Source organism: Petromyzon marinus, unplaced genomic scaffold (assembly GCF_048934315.1).
Source record: "Petromyzon marinus isolate PM22_M1 ecotype Great Lakes invasive population unplaced genomic scaffold, UKy_Petmar_22M1.pri1.0 PM_G_Scaffold_2, whole genome shotgun sequence".
Taxonomy (NCBI): domain Eukaryota; kingdom Metazoa; phylum Chordata; class Hyperoartia; order Petromyzontiformes; family Petromyzontidae; genus Petromyzon; species Petromyzon marinus.
Genome location: NW_027422761.1, coordinates 100,454 through 123,745, shown reverse-complemented (window position 1 = coordinate 123,745; position 23,292 = coordinate 100,454).

Below are 23,292 nucleotides of genomic sequence, written 5' to 3'. Positions count from 1 at the left end.
ATATTAGGGCCAGGGATATTAGGGCCAGGGATATTAGGGCCAGGGATATTAGGGCCAGGGATATTAGGGCCAGGGATATTAGGGCCAGGGATATTAGGGCCGGGGATATTAGGGCCAGGGATATTAGGGCCAGGGATATCAGGGCCAGGGATATTAGGGCCAGGGATATTAGGGCCAGGGATATTAGGGCCAGGGATATTAGGGCCAGGGATATTAGGGCCAGGGATATTAGGGCCAGGGATATTAGGGCCAGGGAGATTAGGGCCAGCGTTATTAGGGCCAGGGATATTAGGGCCAGGGATATTATGGCCAGGGATATTAGGGCCAGGGATATTAGGGCCAGGGATATTAGGGCCAGGGATATTAGGGCCAGGGATATTAGGGCCAGGGATATTAGGGCCAGGGATATTAGGGCCAGGGATATTAGGGCCAGGGATATTAGGGCAAGGGATATTAGGGCCAGGGATATTAGGGCCAGGGATATTAGGGCCAGGGATATTAGGTCCAGGGATATTAGGGCCAGGGATATTAGGGCCAGGGATATTAGGGCCAGGGATATTAGGGCCAGTGATATTAGGGCCAGGGATATTAGGGCCAGGGATATTAGGGCCAGGGATATTGGGGCCAGCGATATTAGGGCCAGGGATATTAGGGCCAGGGATATTAGGGCCAGGGATATTAGAGCCAGGCATATTAGGGCCAGGGATATTAGGGCCAGGGATATTAGGGCCAGGGATATTAGGGCCAGGGATATTAGGGCCTGGGATATTAGGGCCAGGGATATTAGGGCCAGGGATATTAGGGCCAGGGATATTAGGGCCAGGGATTTTAGGGCCAGGGATATTAGGGGCAAGGATATTAGGGCCACGGATATTAGGGCCAGGGATATTAGGGCTAGGGATATAAGGGCCAGGGATATTAGGGCCAGGCATATTATGCCCAGGGATATTAGGGCCAGGGATATTAGGGCCAGGGATATTAGGGCCAGGGATATTAAGGCCGGGGATATTAGGCCCAGGGATATTAGGGCCAGGGATATTAGGGCCAGCGATGTTAGGGCCAGGGATATTAGGGCCAGGGATATTAGGGCCAGGGATATTAGGGCCAGGGATATTAGGTCAGGGATATTAGGGCCAGGGATATTAGGGCCAGGGATATTAGGGCCAGGGATATTAGGGCCAGGGATATTAGGGCCAGGGATATTAGGGCCAGGGATATTAGGGCCAGGGATATTAGGGCCAGGGATATTAGGGCCAGGGATATTAGGGCCAGGGATATTAGGGCCAGGGATATTAGGGCCAGGGATTTTAGGGCCAGGGATATTAGGGCCAGGAATATTAGGGCCAGGGATATTAGGGCCAGGGATATTAGGGCCAGGGATATTAGGGCCAGCGATATTAGGGCCAGGGATATTAGGGCCAGGGATATTAGGGCCAGGGATATTAGAGCCAGGGATATTAGGGCCAGGGATATTAGGGCCAGGGATATTAGGGCCAGGGATATTAGGGCCAGGGATATTAGGGCCAGGGATATTAGGGCCAGGGATATTAGGGCCTGGGATATTAGGGCCAGGGATATTAGGGCCAGTGATATTATGGCCAGGGATTTTAGGGCCAGGGATATTAGGGCCAGGGATTTTAGGGCAAGGGATATTAGGGCCAGGGATATTAGGACCAGGGATATTAGGGCCAGGGATATTAGGGCCAGGGATATTAGGGCCAGGGATATTAGGGCCAGGGATATTAGGGCCAGGGATATTAGGGCCAGGGATATCAGGGCCAGGGATATTAGGGCCAGGGATATTAGGGCCAGGGATATTAGGGCCAGGGATATTAGGGCCAGGGATATTAGGGCCAGGGATATTAGGGCCAGGGATATTAGGGCCAGGGATATTAGGGCCAGGGATATCAGGGCCAGGGATATTAGGGCCAGGGATATTAAGGCCAGGGATATTAGGGCCAGGGATATTAGGGCCAGGGATATTAGGGCCAGGGATATTAGGGCCAGGGAGATTAGGGCCAGCGTTATTAGGGCCAGGGATATTAGGGCCAGGGATATTATGGCCAGGGATATTAGGGCCAGGGATATTAGGGCCAGGGATATTAGGGCCAGGGATATTAGGGCCAGGGATATTAGGGCCAGGGATATTAGGGCCAGGGATATTAGGGCCAGGGATATTAGGGCCAGGGATATTAGGGCCAGGGATATTAGGGCCAGGGATATTAAGGCCACGGATATTAGGGCCAGGGATATTAGGGCGAGGGATATTAGGGCCAGGGATATTAGGGCCAGGGATATTAGGGCCAGGGATATTAGGGCCAGGGATATAAGGGCCAGGGATATTGGGGCCAGGCATATTATGGCCAGGGATATTAGGGCCAGGGATATTAGGGCAAGGGATATTAGGGCCAGGGATATTAGGGCCAGGGATATTAGGGCCAGGGATATTAGGGCCAGGAATATTAGGGCCAGTGATATTAGGGCCAGGGATATTAGGGCCAGGGATATTAGGGCCAGGGATATTAGGGCCAGCGATATTAGGGCCAGGGATATTAGGGCCAGTGATATTAGGGCCAGGGATATTAGAGCCAGGCATATTAGGGCCAGGGATATTAGGGCCAGGGATATTAGGGCCAGGGATATTATGGCCAGGGATTTTAGGGCCAGGGATATTAGAGCCAGGCATATTAGGGCCAGGGATATTAGGGCCAGGGATATTAGGGCCAGGGATATTATGGCCAGGGATTTTAGGGCCAGGGATATTAGGGGCAAGGATATTAGGGCCAGGGATATTAGGGCCAGGGATATTAGGGCCAGGGATATTAGGGCCAGGGATTTTAGGGCCAGGGATATTAGGGGCAAGGATATTAGGGCCAGGGATATTAGGGCCAGGGATATTAGGGCCAGGGATATAAGGGCCAGGGATATTAGGTCCAGGGATATTAGGGCCAGGGATATTAGGGCCAGGGATATTAGGGCCAGGGATATTAGGGTCAGGGATATTAGGGCCAGGGTTATTAGTGCCAGGGATATTAGGGCCAGGGATATTAGGGCGATGGATATTAGGGCCAGGGATATTAAGGCCAGGGATATTATGGCCAGGAATATTAGGGCCAGGGATATTAGGGCCAGGGATATTAGGGCCAGGGATATTAGGGCCAGGGATATTAGGGCCAGGGATTTTAGGGCAAGGGATATTAGGGCCAGGGATATTAGGGCCAGGGATATTAGGGCCAGGGATATTAGGGCCAGGGATATTAGGGCCAGGGATATTAGGGCCAGGGATATTAGGGCCAGGGATATTAGGGCCAGGGATATAAGGGCCAGGGATATTGGGGCCAGGCATATTATGGCCAGGGATATTAGGGCCAGGGATATTAGGGCAAGGGATATTAGGGCCAGGGATATTAGGGCCAGGGATATTAGGGCCAGGGATATTAGGGCCAGGGATATTAGGGCCAGTGATATTAGGGCCAGGGATATTAGGGCCAGGGATATTAGGGCCAGGGATATTAGGGCCAGCGATATTAGGGCCAGGGATATTAGGGCCAGTGATATTAGGGCCAGGGATATTAGAGCCAGGCATATTAGGGCCAGGGATATTAGGGCCAGGGATATTAGGGCCAGAGATATTATGGCCAGGGATTTTAGGGCCAGGGATATTAGAGCCAGGCATATTAGGGCCAGGGATATTAGGGCCAGGGATATTAGGGCCAGGGATATTATGGCCAGGGATTTTAGGGCCAGGGATATTAGGGGCAAGGATATTAGGGCCAGGGATATTAGGGCCAGGGATATTAGGGCCAGGGATATTAGGGCCAGGGATTTTAGGGCCAGGGATATTAGGGGCAAGGATATTAGGGCCAGGGATATTAGGGCCAGGGATATTAGGGCCAGGGATATAAGGGCCAGGGATATTAGGTCCAGGGATATTAGGGCCAGGGATATTAGGGCCAGGGATATTAGGGCCAGGGATATAAGGGCCAGGGATATTAGGTCCAGGGATATTAGGGCCAGGGATATTAGGGCCAGGGATATTAGGGCCAGGGATTTTAGGGCCAGGGATATTAGGGCCAGGGATATTAGGGCCAGGGATTTTAGGGCAAGGGATATTAGGGCCAGGGATATTAGGACCAGGGATATTAGGGCCAGGGATATTAGGGCCAGGGATATTAGGGCCAGGGATATTAGGGCCAGGGATATTAGGGCCAGGGATATTAGGGCCAGGGATATCAGTGCCAGGGATATTAGGGCCAGGGATATTAGGGCCAGGGATATTAGGGCCAGGGATATTAGGGCCAGGGATATTAGGGCCAGGGATATTAGGGCCAGGGATATTAGGGCCAGGGATATTAGGGCCGGGGATATTAGGGCCAGGGATATTAGGGCCAGGGATATCAGGGCCAGGGATATTAGGGCCAGGGATATTAGGGCCAGGGATATTAGGGCCAGGGATATTAGGGCCAGGGATATTAGGGCCAGGGATATTAGGGCCAGGGAGATTAGGGCCAGCGTTATTAGGGCCAGGGATATTAGGGCCAGGGATATTATGGCCAGGGATATTAGGGCCAGGGATATTAGGGCCAGGGATATTAGGGCCAGGGATATTAGGGCCAGGGATATTAGGGCCAGGGATATTAGGGCCAGGGATATTAGGGCCAGGGATATTAGGGCCAGGGATATTAGGGCAAGGGATATTAGGGCCAGGGATATTAGGGCCAGGGATATTAGGGCCAGGGATATTAGGTCCAGGGATATTAGGGCCAGGGATATTAGGGCCAGGGATATTAGGGCCAGGGATATTAGGGCCAGTGATATTAGGGCCAGGGATATTAGGGCCAGGGATATTAGGGCCAGGGATATTGGGGCCAGCGATATTAGGGCCAGGGATATTAGGGCCAGGGATATTAGGGCCAGGGATATTAGAGCCAGGCATATTAGGGCCAGGGATATTAGGGCCAGGGATATTAGGGCCAGGGATATTAGGGCCAGGGATATTAGGGCCTGGGATATTAGGGCCAGGGATATTAGGGCCAGGGATATTAGGGCCAGGGATATTAGGGCCAGGGATTTTAGGGCCAGGGATATTAGGGGCAAGGATATTAGGGCCACGGATATTAGGGCCAGGGATATTAGGGCTAGGGATATAAGGGCCAGGGATATTAGGGCCAGGCATATTATGCCCAGGGATATTAGGGCCAGGGATATTAGGGCCAGGGATATTAGGGCCAGGGATATTAAGGCCGGGGATATTAGGCCCAGGGATATTAGGGCCAGGGATATTAGGGCCAGCGATGTTAGGGCCAGGGATATTAGGGCCAGGGATATTAGGGCCAGGGATATTAGGGCCAGGGATATTAGGTCAGGGATATTAGGGCCAGGGATATTAGGGCCAGGGATATTAGGGCCAGGGATATTAGGGCCAGGGATATTAGGGCCAGGGATATTAGGGCCAGGGATATTAGGGCCAGGGATATTAGGGCCAGGGATATTAGGGCCAGGGATATTAGGGCCAGGGATATTAGGGCCAGGGATATTAGGGCCAGGGATTTTAGGGCCAGGGATATTAGGGCCAGGGATATTAGGGCCAGGGATATTAGGGCCAGGGATATTAGGGCCAGGGATATTAGGGCCAGCGATATTAGGGCCAGGGATATTAGGGCCAGGGATATTAGGGCCAGGGATATTAGAGCCAGGGATATTAGGGCCAGGGATATTAGGGCCAGGGATATTAGGGCCAGGGATATTAGGGCCAGGGATATTAGGGCCAGGGATATTAGGGCCAGGGATATTAGGGCCTGGGATATTAGGGCCAGGGATATTAGGGCCAGTGATATTATGGCCAGGGATTTTAGGGCCAGGGATATTAGGGCCAGGGATTTTAGGGCAAGGGATATTAGGGCCAGGGATATTAGGACCAGGGATATTAGGGCCAGGGATATTAGGGCCAGGGATTTTAGGGCCAGGGATATTAGGGCCAGGGATATTAGGGCCAGGGATATTAGGGCCAGGGATATCAGGGCCAGGGATATTAGGGCCAGGGATATTAGGGCCAGGGATATTAGGGCCAGGGATATTAGGGCCAGGGATATTAGGGCCAGGGATATTAGGGCCAGGGATATTAGGGCCAGGGATATTAGGGCCGGGGATATTAGGGCCAGGGATATTAGGGCCAGGGATATCAGGGCCAGGGATATTAGGGCCAGGGATATTAAGGCCAGGGATATTAGGGCCAGGGATATTAGGGCCAGGGATATTAGGGCCAGGGATATTAGGGCCAGGGAGATTAGGGCCAGCGTTATTAGGGCCAGGGATATTAGGGCCAGGGATATTATGGCCAGGGATATTAGGGCCAGGGATATTAGGGCCAGGGATATTAGGGCCAGGGATATTAGGGCCAGGGATATTAGGGCCAGGGATATTAGGGCCAGGGATATTAGGGCCAGGGATATTAGGGCCAGGGATATTAGGGCCAGGGATATTAGGGCCAGGGATATTAAGGCCACGGATATTAGGGCCAGGGATATTAGGGCGAGGGATATTAGGGCCAGGGATATTAGGGCCAGGGATATTAGGGCCAGGGATATTAGGGCCAGGGATATAAGGGCCAGGGATATTGGGGCCAGGCATATTATGGCCAGGGATATTAGGGCCAGGGATATTAGGGCAAGGGATATTAGGGCCAGGGATATTAGGGCCAGGGATATTAGGGCCAGGGATATTAGGGCCAGGAATATTAGGGCCAGTGATATTAGGGCCAGGGATATTAGGGCCAGGGATATTAGGGCCAGGGATATTAGGGCCAGCGATATTAGGGCCAGGGATATTAGGGCCAGTGATATTAGGGCCAGGGATATTAGAGCCAGGCATATTAGGGCCAGGGATATTAGGGCCAGGGATATTAGGGCCAGGGATATTATGGCCAGGGATTTTAGGGCCAGGGATATTAGAGCCAGGCATATTAGGGCCAGGGATATTAGGGCCAGGGATATTAGGGCCAGGGATATTATGGCCAGGGATTTTAGGGCCAGGGATATTAGGGGCAAGGATATTAGGGCCAGGGATATTAGGGCCAGGGATATTAGGGCCAGGGATATTAGGGCCAGGGATTTTAGGGCCAGGGATATTAGGGGCAAGGATATTAGGGCCAGGGATATTAGGGCCAGGGATATTAGGGCCAGGGATATAAGGGCCAGGGATATTAGGTCCAGGGATATTAGGGCCAGGGATATTAGGGCCAGGGATATTAGGGCCAGGGATATTAGGGCCAGGGATATTAGGGCCAGGGTTATTAGTGCCAGGGATATTAGGGCCAGGGATATTAGGGCGATGGATATTAGGGCCAGGGATATTAAGGCCAGGGATATTATGGCCAGGGATATTAGGGCCAGGGATATTAGGGCCAGGGATATTAGGGCCAGGGATATTAGGGCCAGGGATATTAGGGCCAGGGATTTTAGGGCAAGGGATATTAGGGCCAGGGATATTAGGGCCAGGGATATTAGGGCCAGGGATATTAGGGCCAGGGATATTAGGGCCAGGGATATTAGGGCCAGGGATATTAGGGCCAGCGATATTAGGGCCAGGGATATTAGGGCCAGGGATATTAGGGCCAGGGATATTAGAGCCAGGGATATTAGGGCCAGGGATATTAGGGCCAGGGATATTAGGGCCAGGGATATTAGGGCCAGGGATATTAGGGCCAGGGATATTAGGGCCAGGGATATTAGGGCCTGGGATATTAGGGCCAGGGATATTAGGGCCAGTGATATTATGGCCAGGGATTTTAGGGCCAGGGATATTAGGGCCAGGGATTTTAGGGCAAGGGATATTAGGGCCAGGGATATTAGGGCCAGGGATATTAGGGCCAGGGATATTAGGGCCAGGGATATTAGGGCCAGGGATATTAGGGCCAGGGATATTAGGGCCAGGGATATTAGGGCCAGGGATATCAGGGCCAGGGATATTAGGGCCAGGGATATTAGGGCCAGGGATATTAGGGCCAGGGATATTAGGGCCAGGGATATTAGGGCCAGGGATATTAGGGCCAGGGATATTAGGGCCAGGGATATTAGGGCCAGGGATATTAGGGCCCGGGATATCAGGGCCAGGGATATCAGGGCCAGGGATATTAGGGCCAGGGATATTAGGGCCAGGGATATTAGGGCCAGGGAAATTAGGGCCAGGGATATTAGGGCCAGGGATATTAGGGCCAGGGATATTAGGGCCAGGGAGATTAGGGCCAGCGTTATTAGGGCCAGGGATATTAGCGCCAGGGATATTATGGCCAGGGATATTAGGGCCAGGGATATTAGGGCCAGGGATATTAGGGCCAGGGATATTAGGGCCAGGGATATTAGGGCCAGGGATATTAGGGCCAGGGATATTAGGGCCAGGGATATTAGGGCCAGGGATATTAGGGCCAGGGATATTAGGGCCAGGGATATTAGGGCCAGGGATATTAAGGCCACGGATATTAGGGCCAGGGATATTAGGGCGAGGGATATTAGGGCCAGGGATATTAGGGCCAGGGATATTAGGGCCAGGGATATTAGGGCCAGGGATATAAGGGCCAGGGATATTAGGGCCAGGCATATTATGGCCAGGGATATTAGGGCCAGGGATATTAGGGCAAGGGATATTAGGGCCAGGGATATTAGGGCCAGGGATATTAGGGCCAGGGATATTAGGGCCAGGGATATTAGGGCCAGTGATATTAGGGCCAGGGATATTAGGGCCAGGGATATTAGGGCCAGGGATATTAGGGCCAGCGATATTAGGGCCAGGGATATTAGGGCCAGGGATATTAGAGCCAGGCATATTAGGGTCAGGGATATTAGGGCCAGGGATATTAGGGCCAGGGATATTATGGCCAGGGATTTTAGGGCCAGGGATATTAGAGCCAGGCATATTAGGGCCAGGGATATTAGGGCCAGGGATATTAGGGCCAGGGATATTATGGCCAGGGATTTTAGGGCCAGGGATATTAGGGGCAAGGATATTAGGGCCAGGGATATTAGGGCCAGGGATATTAGGGCCAGGGATATTAGGGCCAGGGATTTTAGGGCCAGGGATATTAGGGGCAAGGATATTAGGGCCAGGGATATTAGGGCCAGGGATATTAGGGCCAGGGATATAAGGGCCAGGGATATTAGGGCCAGGGATATTAGGGCCAGGGATATTAGTGCCAGGGATATTAGGGCCAGGGATATTAGGGCCAGGGATATTAGGGCCAGGGATATTAGGGCCAGGGATATTAGGGCCAGGGATATTAGGGCCAGGGATATTAGGGCCAGTGATATTATGGCCAAGGATTTTAGGGCCAGGGATATTAGGGCCAGGGATTTTAGGGCAAGGGATATTAGGGCCAGGGATATTAGGGCCAGGGATATTAGGGCCAGGGATATTAGGGCCAGGGATATTAGGGCCAGGGATATTAGGGCCAGGGATATTAGGGCCAGGGATATTAGGGCCAGGGATATCAGGGCCAGGGATATTAGGGCCAGGGATATTAGGGCCAGGGATATTAGGGCCAGGGATATTAGGGCCAGGGATATTAGGGCCAGGGATATTAGGGCCAGGGATATTAGGGCCAGGGATATTAGGGCCAGGGATATTAGGGCCAGGGATATTAGGGCTGGGGATATTAGGGCCAGGGATTTTAGGGCAAGGGATATTAGGGCCAGGGATATTAGGGCCAGGGATATTAGAGCCAGGGATATTAGGGCCAGGGATATTAGGGCCAGGGATATTAGGGCCAGGGATATTAGGGCAAGGTATATCAGGGCCAGGGATATCAGGGCCAGGGATATTAGGGCCAGGGATATTAGGGCCAGGGATATTAGGGCCAGGGATATTAGGGCCAGGGATATTAGGGCCAGGGATATTAGGGCCAGGGATATTAGGGCCAGCGTTATTAGGGCCAGGGATATTAGGGCCAGGGATATTATGGCCAGGGATATTAGGGCCAGGGATATTAGGGCCAGGGATATTAGGGCCAGGGATATTAGGGCCAGGGATATTAGGGCCAGGGATATTAGGGCCAGGGATATTAGGGCCAGGGATATTAAGGCCACGGATATTAGGGCCAGGGATATTAGGGCGAGGGATATTAGGGCCAGGGATATTAGGGCCAGGGATATTAGGGCCAGGGATATTAAGGCCAGGTATATAAGGGCCAGGGATATTAGGGCCAGGCATATTATGGCCAGGGATATTAGGGCCAGGGATATTAGGGCAAGGGATATTAGGGCCAGGGATATTAGGGCCAGGGATATTAGGGCAAGGGATATTAGGGCCAGGAATATTAGGGCCAGGGATATTAGGGCCAGGGATATTAGGTCCAGGGATATTAGGGCCAGGGATATTAGGGCCAGGGATATTAGGGCCAGGGATATTAGGGCCAGTGATATTAGGGCCAGGGATATTAGGGCCAGGGATATTAGGGCCAGGGATATTAGGGCCAGCGATATTAGGGCCAGGGATATTAGGGCCAGGGATATTAGGGCCAGGGATATTAGAGCCAGGCATATTAGGGCCAGGGATATTAGGGCCAGGGATATTAGGGCCAGGGATATTAGAGCCAGGGATATTAGGGCCAGGGATATTAGGGCCAGGGATAATAGGGCCAGGGATATTAGGGCCAGGGATATTAGGGCCAGGGATATCAGGGCCAGGGATATCAGGGCCAGGGATATTATGGCCAGGGATATTATGGAAGGGATATTAAGCCTGGGATATTAGGGCCAGGTATATTAGGGCCAGGGATTTTAGGGCCAGGGATATTAGGGGCAGGGATATTAGGGCCAGGGATATTAGGGCCAGGGATATTAGGGCCAGGGATATAGGGGCCAGGAATATTAGGGCCAGGCATATTATGCCCAGGGATATTAGGGCCAGGGATATTAGGGCCAGGGATATTAGGGCCAGGGATATTAAGGCCAGGGATATTAGGCCCAGGGATATTAGGGCCAGGCATATTAGGGCCAGCGATGTTAGGGCCAGGGATATTAGGGCCAGGGATATTAGGGCCAGGGATATTAGGGCCAGGGATATTAGGGCCAGGGATTTTAGGGCAAGGGATATTAGGGCCCAGGGATATTAGGGCCAGGGATTTTAGAGCCAGGGATATTAGGGCCAGGGATATTAGGGCCAGGGATATTAGGGCCAGGGATATTAGGGCCAGGGATATCAGGGCCAGGGATATTAGGGCCAGGGATATTAGGGCCAGGGATATTAGGGCCAGGGATATTAAGGCCAGGGATATTAGGCCCAGGGATATTAGGGCCAGGGATATTAGGGCCAGCGATGTTAGGGCCAGGGATATTAGGGCCAGGGATATTAGGGCCAGGGATATTAGGGCCAGGATATTAGGGCAGGAATATTAGGTCCAGGGTTATTAGGGCCAGGGATATTAGGGCAAGGGATGTTAGGGCCAGGGTTATTAGCGCCAGGGATATTAGGGCCAGGGATATTAGGGCCAGGGTTATTAGGGCCAGGGATATTAGGGCCAGGGATATTAGGGCGAGGGATATTAGGGCCAGGGATATTAGGGCCAGGGATATTAGGGCCAGGGATATTAGGGCCAGGGATATTAGGGCCAGGGATATTAGGGCAAGGGATATTAGGGCCCAGGGATATTAGGGCCAGGGATATTAGAGCCAGAGATATTAGGGCCAGGGATATTAGGGCCAGGGATATTAGGGCCAGGGATATTAGGGCCAGGGATATTAGGGCCAGGGATATTAGGGCCAGGGATATTAGGGCCAGGGATATTAGGGCCAGGGATATTATGGCCAGGGATATTAGGGCCAGCGATATTAGGGCCAGTGATATTAGGGCCACGGATATTAGGGCCAGGGATATTAGAGCCAGGGATATTAGGGCCAGGGATATTAGGGCCAGGGATATTAGGGCCAGGGATATTAGGGCCAGGGATTTTAGGGCCAGGGATATTAGCGCCAGGGATATTAGGGCCAGGGATATTAGAGCCAGGGATATTAGGGCCAGGGATATTAGGGCCAGGGATATTAGGGCCAGGGATATTAGGGCCAGGGATATTAGGGCCAGGGATATCAGGGCCAGGGATATCAGGGCCAGGGATATTATGGCCAGGGATATTATGGAAGGGATATTAAGCCTGGGATATTAGGGCCAGGTATATTAGGGCCAGGGATTTTAGGGCCAGGGATATTAGGGGCAGGGATATTAGGGCCAGGGATATTAGGGCCAGGGATATTAGGGCCAGGGATATAAGGGCCAGGAATATTAGGGCCAGGCATATTATGCCCAGGGATATTAGGGCCAGGGATATTAGGGCCAGGGATATTAGGGCCAGGGATATTAAGGCCAGGGATATTAGGCCCAGGGATATTAGGGCCAGGGATATTAGGGCCAGCGATGTTAGGGCCAGGGATATTAGGGCAAGGGATATTAGGGCCAGGGATATTAGGGCCAGGGATATTAGGGCAGGGATATTAGGTCCAGGGATATTAGGGCCAGGGATATTAGGGCCAGGGATGTTAGGGCCAGGGTTATTAGCGCCAGGGATATTAAGGCCAGGGATATTAGGGCCAGGGTTATTAGGGCCAGGGATATTAGGGCCAGGGATATTAGGGCGAGGGATATTAGGGCCAGGGATATTAGGGCCAGGGATATTAGGGCCAGGGATATTAGGGCCAGGGATATTAGGGCCAGGGATTTTAGGGCAAGGGATATTAGGGCCCAGGGATATTAGGGCCAGGGATTTTAGAGCCAGGGATATTAGGGCCAGGGATATTAGGGCCACGGATATTAGGGCCAGGGATATTAGGGCCAGGGATATCAGGGCCAGGGATATTAGGGCCAGGGATATTAGGGCCAGGGATATTAGGGCCAGGAATATTATGGCCAGGGATATTAGGGCCAGGGATATTAGGGCCAGGGATATTAGGGCCAGGGATATTAGAGCCAGGGATATTAGGGCCAGGGATATTAGGGCCAGGGATTTTAGGGCCAGGGATATTAGGGCCAGGGATATTAGGGCCAGGGATTTTAGGGCAAGGGATATTAGGGCCCAGGGATATTAGGGCCAGGGATATTAGAGCCAGAGATATTATTGCCAGGGATATTAGGGCCAGGGATATTAGGGCCAGGGATATTATGGCCAGGGATATTAGGGCCAGGGATATTAGGGCCAGGGATATCAGGGCCAGGGATATTAGGGCCAGGGATATTAGGGCCAGGGATATTAGGGCCAGGGATATTATGGCCAGGGATATTAGGGCCAGCGATATTAGGGCCAGGGATATTAGGGCCACGGATATTAGGGCCAGGGATATTAGAGCCAGGAATATTAGGGCCAGGGATATTAGGGCCAGGGATATTAGGGCCAGGGATATTAGGGCCAGGGATTTTAGGGCCAGGGATATTAGGGCCAGGGATATTAGGGCCAGGGATATTAGGGCCAGGGATATTAGGGCCAGGGATATTAGGGCCAGGGATATTAGGGCCAGGGATATTAGGGCCAGTGATATTATGGCCAAGGATTTTAGGGCCAGGGATATTAGGGCCAGGGATTTTAGGGCAAGGGATATTAGGGCCAGGGATATTAGGGCCAGGGATATTAGGGCCAGGGATATTAGGGCCAGGGATATTAGGGCCAGGGATATTAGGGCCAGGGATATTAGGGCCAGGGATATTAGGGCCAGGGATATCAGGGCCAGGGATATTAGGGCCAGGGATATCAGGGCCAGGGATATTAGGGCCAGAGATATTAGGGCCAGGGATATTAGGGCCAGGGATATTAGGGCCAGGGATATTAGGGCCAGGGATATTAGGGCCAGGGATATTAGGGCCAGGGATATTAGGGCTGGGGATATTAGGGCCAGGGATATTAGGGCTGGGGATATTAGGGCCAGGGATTTTAGGGCAAGGGATATTAGGGCCAGGGATATTAGGGCCAGGGATATTAGAGCCAGGGATATTAGGGCCAGGGATATTAGGGCCAGGGATATTAGGGCCAGGGATATTAGGGCAAGGTATATCAGGGCCAGGGATATCAGGGCCAGGGATATTAGGGCCAGGGATATTAGGGCCAGGGATATTAGGGCCAGGGATATTAGGGCCAAGGATATTAGGGCCAGGGATATTAGGGCCAGGGATATTAGGGCCAGTGAGATTAGGGCCAGCGTTATTAGGGCCAGGGATATTAGGGCCAGTGATATTATGGCCAGGGATATTAGGGCCAGGGATATTAGGGCCAGGGATATTAGGGCCAGGGATATTAGGGCCAGGGATATTAGGGCCAGGGATATTAGGGCCAGGGATATTAGGGCCAGGGATATTAAGGCCACGGATATTAGGGCCAGGGATATTAGGGCGAGGGATATTAGGGCCAGGGATATTAGGGCCAGGGATATTAGGGCCAGGGATATTAAGGCCAGGTATATAAGGGCCAGGGATATTAGGGCCAGGCATATTATGGCCAGGGATATTAGGGCCAGGGATATTAGGGCAAGGGATATTAGGGCGAGGGATATTAGGGCCAGGGATATTAGGGCCAGGGATATTAGGGCCAGGGATATTAGGGCCAGGGATATCAGGGCCAGGGATATTAGGGCCAGGGATATTAGGGCCAGGGATATTAGGGCCAGGGATATTAGGGCCAGGGATATTAAGGCCAGGGATATTAGGCCCAGGGATATTAGGGCCAGGGATATTAGGGCCAGCGATGTTAGGGCCAGGGATATTAGGGCCAGGGATATTAGGGCCAGGGATATTAGGGCCAGGATATTAGGGCAGGAATATTAGGTCCAGGGTTATTAGGGCCAGGGATATTAGGGCAAGGGATGTTAGGGCCAGGGTTATTAGCGCCAGGGATATTAGGGCCAGGGATATTAGGGCCAGGGTTATTAGGGCCAGGGATATTAGGGCCAGGGATATTAGGGCGAGGGATATTAGGGCCAGGGATATTAGGGCCAGGGATATTAGGGCCAGGGATATTAGGGCCAGGGATATTAGGGCCAGGGATATTAGGGCAAGGGATATTAGGGCCCAGGGATATTAGGGCCAGGGATATTAGAGCCAGAGATATTAGGGCCAGGGATATTAGGGCCAGGGATATTAGGGCCAGGGATATTAGGGCCAGGGATATTAGGGCCAGGGATATTAGGGCCAGGGATATTAGGGCCAGGGATATTAGGGCCAGGGATATTATGGCCAGGGATATTAGGGCCAGCGATATTAGGGCCAGTGATATTAGGGCCACGGATATTAGGGCCAGGGATATTAGAGCCAGGGATATTAGGGCCAGGGATATTAGGGCCAGGGATATTAGGGCCAGGGATATTAGGGCCAGGGATTTTAGGGCCAGGGATATTAGCGCCAGGGATATTAGGGCCAGGGATATTAGAGCCAGGGATATTAGGGCCAGGGATATTAGGGCCAGGGATATTAGGGCCAGGGATATTAGGGCCAGGGATATTAGGGCCAGGGATATCAGGGCCAGGGATATCAGGGCCAGGGATATTATGGCCAGGGATATTATGGAAGGGATATTAAGCCTGGGATATTAGGGCCAGGTATATTAGGGCCAGGGATTTTAGGGCCAGGGATATTAGGGGCAGGGATATTAGGGCCAGGGATATTAGGGCCAGGGATATTAGGGCCAGGGATATAAGGGCCAGGAATATTAGGGCCAGGCATATTATGCCCAGGGATATTAGGGCCAGGGATATTAGGGCCAGGGATATTAGGGCCAGGGATATTAAGGCCAGGGATATTAGGCCCAGGGATATTAGGGCCAGGGATATTAGGGCCAGCGATGTTAGGGCCAGGGATATTAGGGCAAGGGATATTAGGGCCAGGGATATTAGGGCCAGGGATATTAGGGCAGGGATATTAGGTCCAGGGATATTAGGGCCAGGGATATTAGGGCCAGGGATGTTAGGGCCAGGGTTATTAGCGCCAGGGATATTAAGGCCAGGGATATTAGGGCCAGGGTTATTAGGGCCAGGGATATTAGGGCCAGGGATATTAGGGCGAGGGATATTAGGGCCAGGGATATTAGGGCCAGGGATATTAGGGCCAGGGATATTAGGGCCAGGGATATTAGGGCCAGGGATTTTAGGGCAAGGGATATTAGGGCCCAGGGATATTAGGGCCAGGGATTTTAGAGCCAGGGATATTAGGGCCAGGGATATTAGGGCCACGGATATTAGGGCCAGGGATATTAGGGCCAGGGATATCAGGGCCAGGGATATTAGGGCCAGGGATATTAGGGCCAGGGATATTAGGGCCAGGAATATTATGGCCAGGGATATTAGGGCCAGGGATATTAGGGCCAGGGATATTAGGGCCAGGGATATTAGAGCCAGGGATATTAGGGCCAGGGATATTAGGGCCAGGGATTTTAGGGCCAGGGATATTAGGGCCAGGGATATTAGGGCCAGGGATTTTAGGGCAAGGGATATTAGGGCCCAGGGATATTAGGGCCAGGGATATTAGAGCCAGAGATATTATTGCCAGGGATATTAGGGCCAGGGATATTAGGGCCAGGGATATTATGGCCAGGGATATTAGGGCCAGGGATATTAGGGCCAGGGATATCAGGGCCAGGGATATTAGGGCCAGGGATATTAGGGCCAGGGATATTAGGGCCAGGGATATTATGGCCAGGGATATTAGGGCCAGCGATATTAGGGCCAGGGATATTAGGGCCACGGATATTAGGGCCAGGGATATTAGAGCCAGGAATATTAGGGCCAGGGATATTAGGGCCAGGGATATTAGGGCCAGGGATATTAGGGCCAGGGATTTTAGGGCCAGGGATATTAGGGCCAGGGATATTAGGGCCAGGGATATTAGGGCCAGGGATATTAGGGCCAGGGATATTAGGGCCAGGGATATTAGGGCCAGGGATATTAGGGCCAGTGATATTATGGCCAAGGATTTTAGGGCCAGGGATATTAGGGCCAGGGATTTTAGGGCAAGGGATATTAGGGCCAGGGATATTAGGGCCAGGGATATTAGGGCCAGGGATATTAGGGCCAGGGATATTAGGGGCAGGGATATTAGGGCCAGGGATATTAGGGCCAGGGATATTAGGGCCAGGGATATCAGGGCCAGGGATATTAGGGCCAGGGATATCAGGGCCAGGGATATTAGGGCCAGAGATATTAGGGCCAGGGATATTAGGGCCAGGGATATTAGGGCCAGGGATATTAGGGCCAGGGATATTAGGGCCAGGGATATTAGGGCCAGGGATATTAGGGCTGGGGATATTAGGGCCAGGGATATTAGGGCTGGGGATATTAGGGCCAGGGATTTTAGGGCAAGGGATATTAGGGCCAGGGATATTAGGGCCAGGGATATTAGAGCCAGAGATATTAGGGCCAGGGATATTAGGGCCAGGGATATTAGGGCCAGGGATATTAGGGCAAGGTATATCAGGGCCAGGGATATCAGGGCCAGGGATATTAGGGCCAGGGATATTAGGGCCAGGGATATTAGGGCCAGGGATATTAGGGCCAAGGATATTAGGGCCAGGGATATTAGGGCCAGGGATATTAGGGCCAGTGAGATTAGGGCCAGCGTTATTAGGGCCAGGGATATTAGGGCCAGTGATATTATGGCCAGGGATATTAGGGCCAGGGATATTAGGGCCAGGGATATTAGGGCCAGGGATATTAGGGCCAGGGATATTAGGGCCAGGGATATTAGGGCCAGGGATATTAGGGCCAGGGATATTAAGGCCACGGATATTAGGGCCAGGGATATTAGGGCGAGGGATATTAGGGCCAGGGATATTAGGGCCAGGGATATTAGGGCCAGGGATATTAAGGCCAGGTATATAAGGGCCAGGGATATTAGGGCCAGGCATATTATGGCCAGGGATATTAGGGCCAGGGATATTAGGGCAAGGGATATTAGGGCGAGGGATATTAGGGCCAGGGATATTAGGGCAAGGGATATTAGGGCCAGGAATATTAGGGCCAGGGATATTAGGGCCAGGGATATTAGGTCCAGGGATATTAGGGCCAGGGATATTAGGGCCAGGGATATTAGGGCCAGGGATATTAGGGCCAGTGATATTAGGGCCAGGGATATTAGGGCCAGGGATATTAGGGCCAGGGATATTAGGGCCAGCGATATTAGGGCCAGGGATATTAGGGCCAGGGATATTAGGGCCAGGGATATTAGAGCCAGGCATATTAGGGCCAGGGATATTAGGGCCAGGGATATTAGGGCCAGGGATATTAGAGCCAGGGATATTAGGGCCAGGGATATTAGGGCCAGGGATAATAGGGCCAGGGATATTAGGGCCAGGGATATTAGGGCCAGGGATATCAGGGCCAGGGATATCAGGGCCAGGGATATTATGGCCAGGGATATTATGGAAGGGATATTAAGCCTGGGATATTAGGGCCAGGTATATTAGGGCCAGGGATTTTAGGGCCAGGGATATTAGGGGCAGGGATATTAGGGCCAGGGATATTAGGGCCAGGGATATTAGGGCCAGGGATATAGGGGCCAGGAATATTAGGGCCAGGCATATTATGCCCAGGGATATTAGGGCCAGGGATATTAGGGCCAGGGATATTAGGGCCAGGGATATTAAGGCCAGGGATATTAGGCCCAGGGATATTAGGGCCAGGCATATTAGGGCCAGCGATGTTAGGGCCAGGGATATTAGGGCCAGGGATATTAGGGCCAGGGATATTAGGGCCAGGGATATTAGGGCCAGGGATATTAGGGCCAGGGATTTTAGGGCAAGGGATATTAGGGCCCAGGGATATTAGGGCCAGGGATTTTAGAGCCAGGGATATTAGGGCCAGGGATATTAGGGCCAGGGATATTAGGGCCAGGGATATTAGGGCCAGGGATATCAGGGCCAGGGATATTAGGGCCAGGGATATTAGGGCCAGGGATATTAGGGCCAGGGATATTAGGGCCAGGGATATTAAGGCCAGGGATATTAGGCCCAGGGATATTAGGGCCAGGGATATTAGGGCCAGCGATGTTAGGGCCAGGGATATTAGGGCCAGGGATATTAGGGCCAGGGATATTAGGGCCAGGATATTAGGGCAGGAATATTAGGTCCAGGGTTATTAGGGCCAGGGATATTAGGGCAAGGGATGTTAGGGCCAGGGTTATTAGCGCCAGGGATATTAGGGCCAGGGATATTAGGGCCAGGGTTATTAGGGCCAGGGATATTAGGGCCAGGGATATTAGGGCGAGGGATATTAGGGCCAGGGATATTAGGGCCAGGGATATTAGGGCCAGGGATATTAGGGCCAGGGATATTAGGGCCAGGGATATTAGGGCAAGGGATATTAGGGCCCAGGGATATTAGGGCCAGGGATATTAGAGCCAGAGATATTAGGGCCAGGGATATTAGGGTCAGGGATATTAGGGCCAGGGATATTAGGGCCAGGGATATTAGGGCCAGGGATATTAGGGCCAGGGATATTAGGGCCAGGGATATTAGGGCCAGGGATATTATGGCCAGGGATATTAGGGCCAGCGATATTAGGGCCAGTGATATTAGGGCCACGGATATTAGGGCCAGGGATATTAGAGCCAGGGATATTAGGGCCAGGGATATTAGGGCCAGGGATTTTAGGGCCAGGGATATTAGCGCCAGGGATATTAGGGCCAGGGATATTAGAGCCAGGGATATTAGGGCCAGGGATATTAGGGCCAGGGATATTAGGGCCAGGGATATTAGGGCCAGGGATATTAGGGCCAGGGATATCAGGGCCAGGGATATCAGGGCCAGGGATATTATGGCCAGGGATATTATGGAAGGGATATTAAGCCTGGGATATTAGGGCCAGGTATATTAGGGCCAGGGATTTTAGGGCCAGGGATATTAGGGCCAGGGATATTAGGGCCAGGGATATTAGGGCCAGGGATATTAGGGCCAGGGATTTTAGGGCCAGGGATATTAGCGCCAGGGATATTAGGGCCAGGGATATTAGAGCCAGGGATATTAGGGCCAGGGATATTAGGGCCAGGGATATTAGGGCCAGGGATATTAGGGCCAGGGATATTAGGGCCAGGGATATCAGGGCCAGGGATATCAGGGCCAGGGATATTATGGCCAGGGATATTATGGAAGGGATATTAAGCCTGGGATATTAGGGCCAGGTATATTAGGGCCAGGGATTTTAGGGCCAGGGATATTAGGGGCAGGGATATTAGGGCCAGGGATATTAGGGCCAGGGATATTAGGGCCAGGGATATAAGGGCCAGGAATATTAGGGCCAGGCATATTATGCCCAGGGATATTAGGGCCAGGGATATTAGGGCCAGGGATATTAGGGCCAGGGATATTAAGGCCAGGGATATTAGGCCCAGGGATATTAGGGCCAGGGATATTAGGGCCAGCGATGTTAGGGCCAGGGATATTAGGGCAAGGGATATTAGGGCCAGGGATATTAGGGCCAGGGATATTAGGGCAGGGATATTAGGTCCAGGGATATTAGGGCCAGGGATATTAGGGCCAGGGATGTTAGGGCCAGGGTTATTAGCGCCAGGGATATTAAGGCCAGGGATATTAGGGCCAAGGTTATTAGGGCCAGGGATATTAGGGCCAGGGATATTAGGGCGAGGGATATTAGGGCCAGGGATATTAGGGCCAGGGATATTAGGGCCAGGGATATTAGGGCCAGGGATATTAGGGCCAGGGATTTTAGGGCAAGGGATATTAGGGCCCAGGGATATTAGGGCCAGGGATTTTAGAGCCAGGGATATTAGGGCCAGGGATATTAGGGCCACGGATATTAGGGCCAGGGATATTAGGGCCAGGGATATCAGGGCCAGGGATATTAGGGCCAGGGATATTAGGGCCAGGGATATTAGGGCCAGGGATATTATGGCCAGGGATATTAGGGCCAGGGATATTAGGGCCAGGGATATTAGGGCCAGGGATATTAGAGCCAGGGATATTAGGGCCAGGGATATTAGGGCCAGGGATATTAGGGCCAGGGATATTAGGGCCAGGGATATTAGGGCCAGGGATTTTAGGGCAAGGGATATTAGGGCCCAGGGATATTAGGGCCAGGGATATTAGAGCCAGAGATATTATTGCCAGGGATATTAGGGCCAGGGATATTAGGGCCAGGGATATTAGGGCCAGGGATATTAGGGCCAGGGATATTAGGGCCAGGGATATCAGGGCCAGGGATATTAGGGCCAGGGATATTAGGGCCAGGGATATTAGGGCCAGGGATATTATGGCCAGGGATATTAGGGCCAGCGATATTAGGGCCAGGGATATTAGGGCCACGGATATTAGGGCCAGGGATATTAGAGCCAGGGATATTAGGGCCAGGGATATTAGGGCCAGGGATATTAGGGCCAGGGATATTAGGGCCAGGGATATTAGGGCCAGGGATATTAGGGCCAGGGATATCAGGGCCAGGGATATCAGGGCCAGGGATATTATGGCCAGGGATATTATGGAAGGGATATTAAGCCTGGGATATTAGGGCCAGGTATATTAGGGCCAGGGATTTTAGGGCCAGGGATATTAGGGGCAGGGATATTAGGGCCAGGGATATTAGGGCCAGGGATATTAGGGCCAGGGATATAAGGGCCAGGAATATTAGGGCCAGGCATATTATGCCCAGGGATATTAGGGCCAGGGATATTAGGGCCAGGGATATTAGGGCCAGGGATATTAAGGCCAGGGATATTAGGCCCAGGGATATTAGGGCCAGGGATATTAGGGCCAGCGATGTTAGGGCCAGGTATATTAGGGCCAGGGATATTAGGGCCAGGGATATTAGGGCCAGGGATATTAGGGCAGGGATATTAGGTCCAGGGATATTAGGGCGAGGGATATTAGGGCCAGGGATGTTAGGGCCAGGGTTATTAGCGCCAGGGATATTAAGGCCAGGGATATTAGGGCCAGGGTTATTAGGGCCAGGGATATTAGGGCCAGGGATATTAGGGCGAGGGATATTAGGGCCAGGGATATTAGGTCCAGGGATATTAGGGCCAGGGATATTAGGGCCAGGGATATTAGGGCCAGGGATATGAGGGCCAGGGATATCAGGGCCAGGGATATTAGGGCCAGGGATATTAGGGCCAGGGATTATAGGGCCAGGGATATTATGGCCAGGGATATTAGGGCCAGCGATATTAGGGCCAGGGATATTAGGGCCAGGGATATTAGGGCCAGGGATATTAGGGCCAGGGATTTTAGGGCCAGGGATATTAGGGCCAGGGATATTAGGGCCAGGGATATTAGGGCCAGGGATATTAGGGCCAGGGATATTAGGGCCAGGGATTTTAGGGCCAGGGATATTAGGGCCAGGGATATTAGGGCCAGGGATATTAGAGCCAGGGATATTAGGGCCAGGGATATTAGGGCCAGGGATATTAGGGCCAGGGATATCAGGGCCAGGGATATCAGGGCCAGGGATATTATGGCCAGGGATATTATGGAAGGGATATTAAGCCTGGGATATTAGGGCCAGGTATATTAGGGCCAGGGATTTTAGGGCCAGGGATATTAGGGGCAGGGATATTAGGGCCAGGGATATTAGGGCCAGGGATATTAGGGCCAGGGATATAAGGGCCAGGAATATTAGGGCCAGGCATATTATGCCCAGGGATATTAGGGCCAGGGATATTAGGGCCAGGGATATTAGGGCCAGGGATATTAAGGCCAGGGATATTAGGCCCAGGGATATTAGGGCCAGGGATATTAGGGCCAGCGATGTTAGTGCCAGGTATATTAGGGCCAGGGATATTAGGGCCAGGGATATTAGGGCCAGGGATATTAGGGCAGGGATATTAGGTCCAGGGATATTAGGGCCAGGGATATTAGGGCTAGGGATGTTAGGGCCAGGGTTATTAGCGCCAGGGATATTAAGGCCAGGGATATTAGGGCCAGGGTTATTAGGGCCAGGGATATTAGGGCCAGGGATATTAGGGCGAGGGATATTAGGGCCAGCCATATTAGGGCCAGGGATATTAGGGCCAGGGATATTAGGGCCAGGGATATTAGGGCCAGGGATATTAGGGCCAGGGATATTAGGGCCAGGGATATTAGGGCCAGGGATTTTAGGGCAAGGGATATTAGGGCCCAGGGATATTAGGGCCAGGGATATTAGAGCCAGAGATATTATTGCCAGGGATATTAGGGCCAGGGATATTAGGGCCAGGGATATTAGGGCCAGGGATATTAGGGCCAGGGATATTAGGGCCAGGGATATCAGGGCCAGGGATATTAGGGCCAGGGATATTAGGGCCAGGGATATTAGGGCCAGGGATATTATGGCCAGGGATATTAGGGCCAGC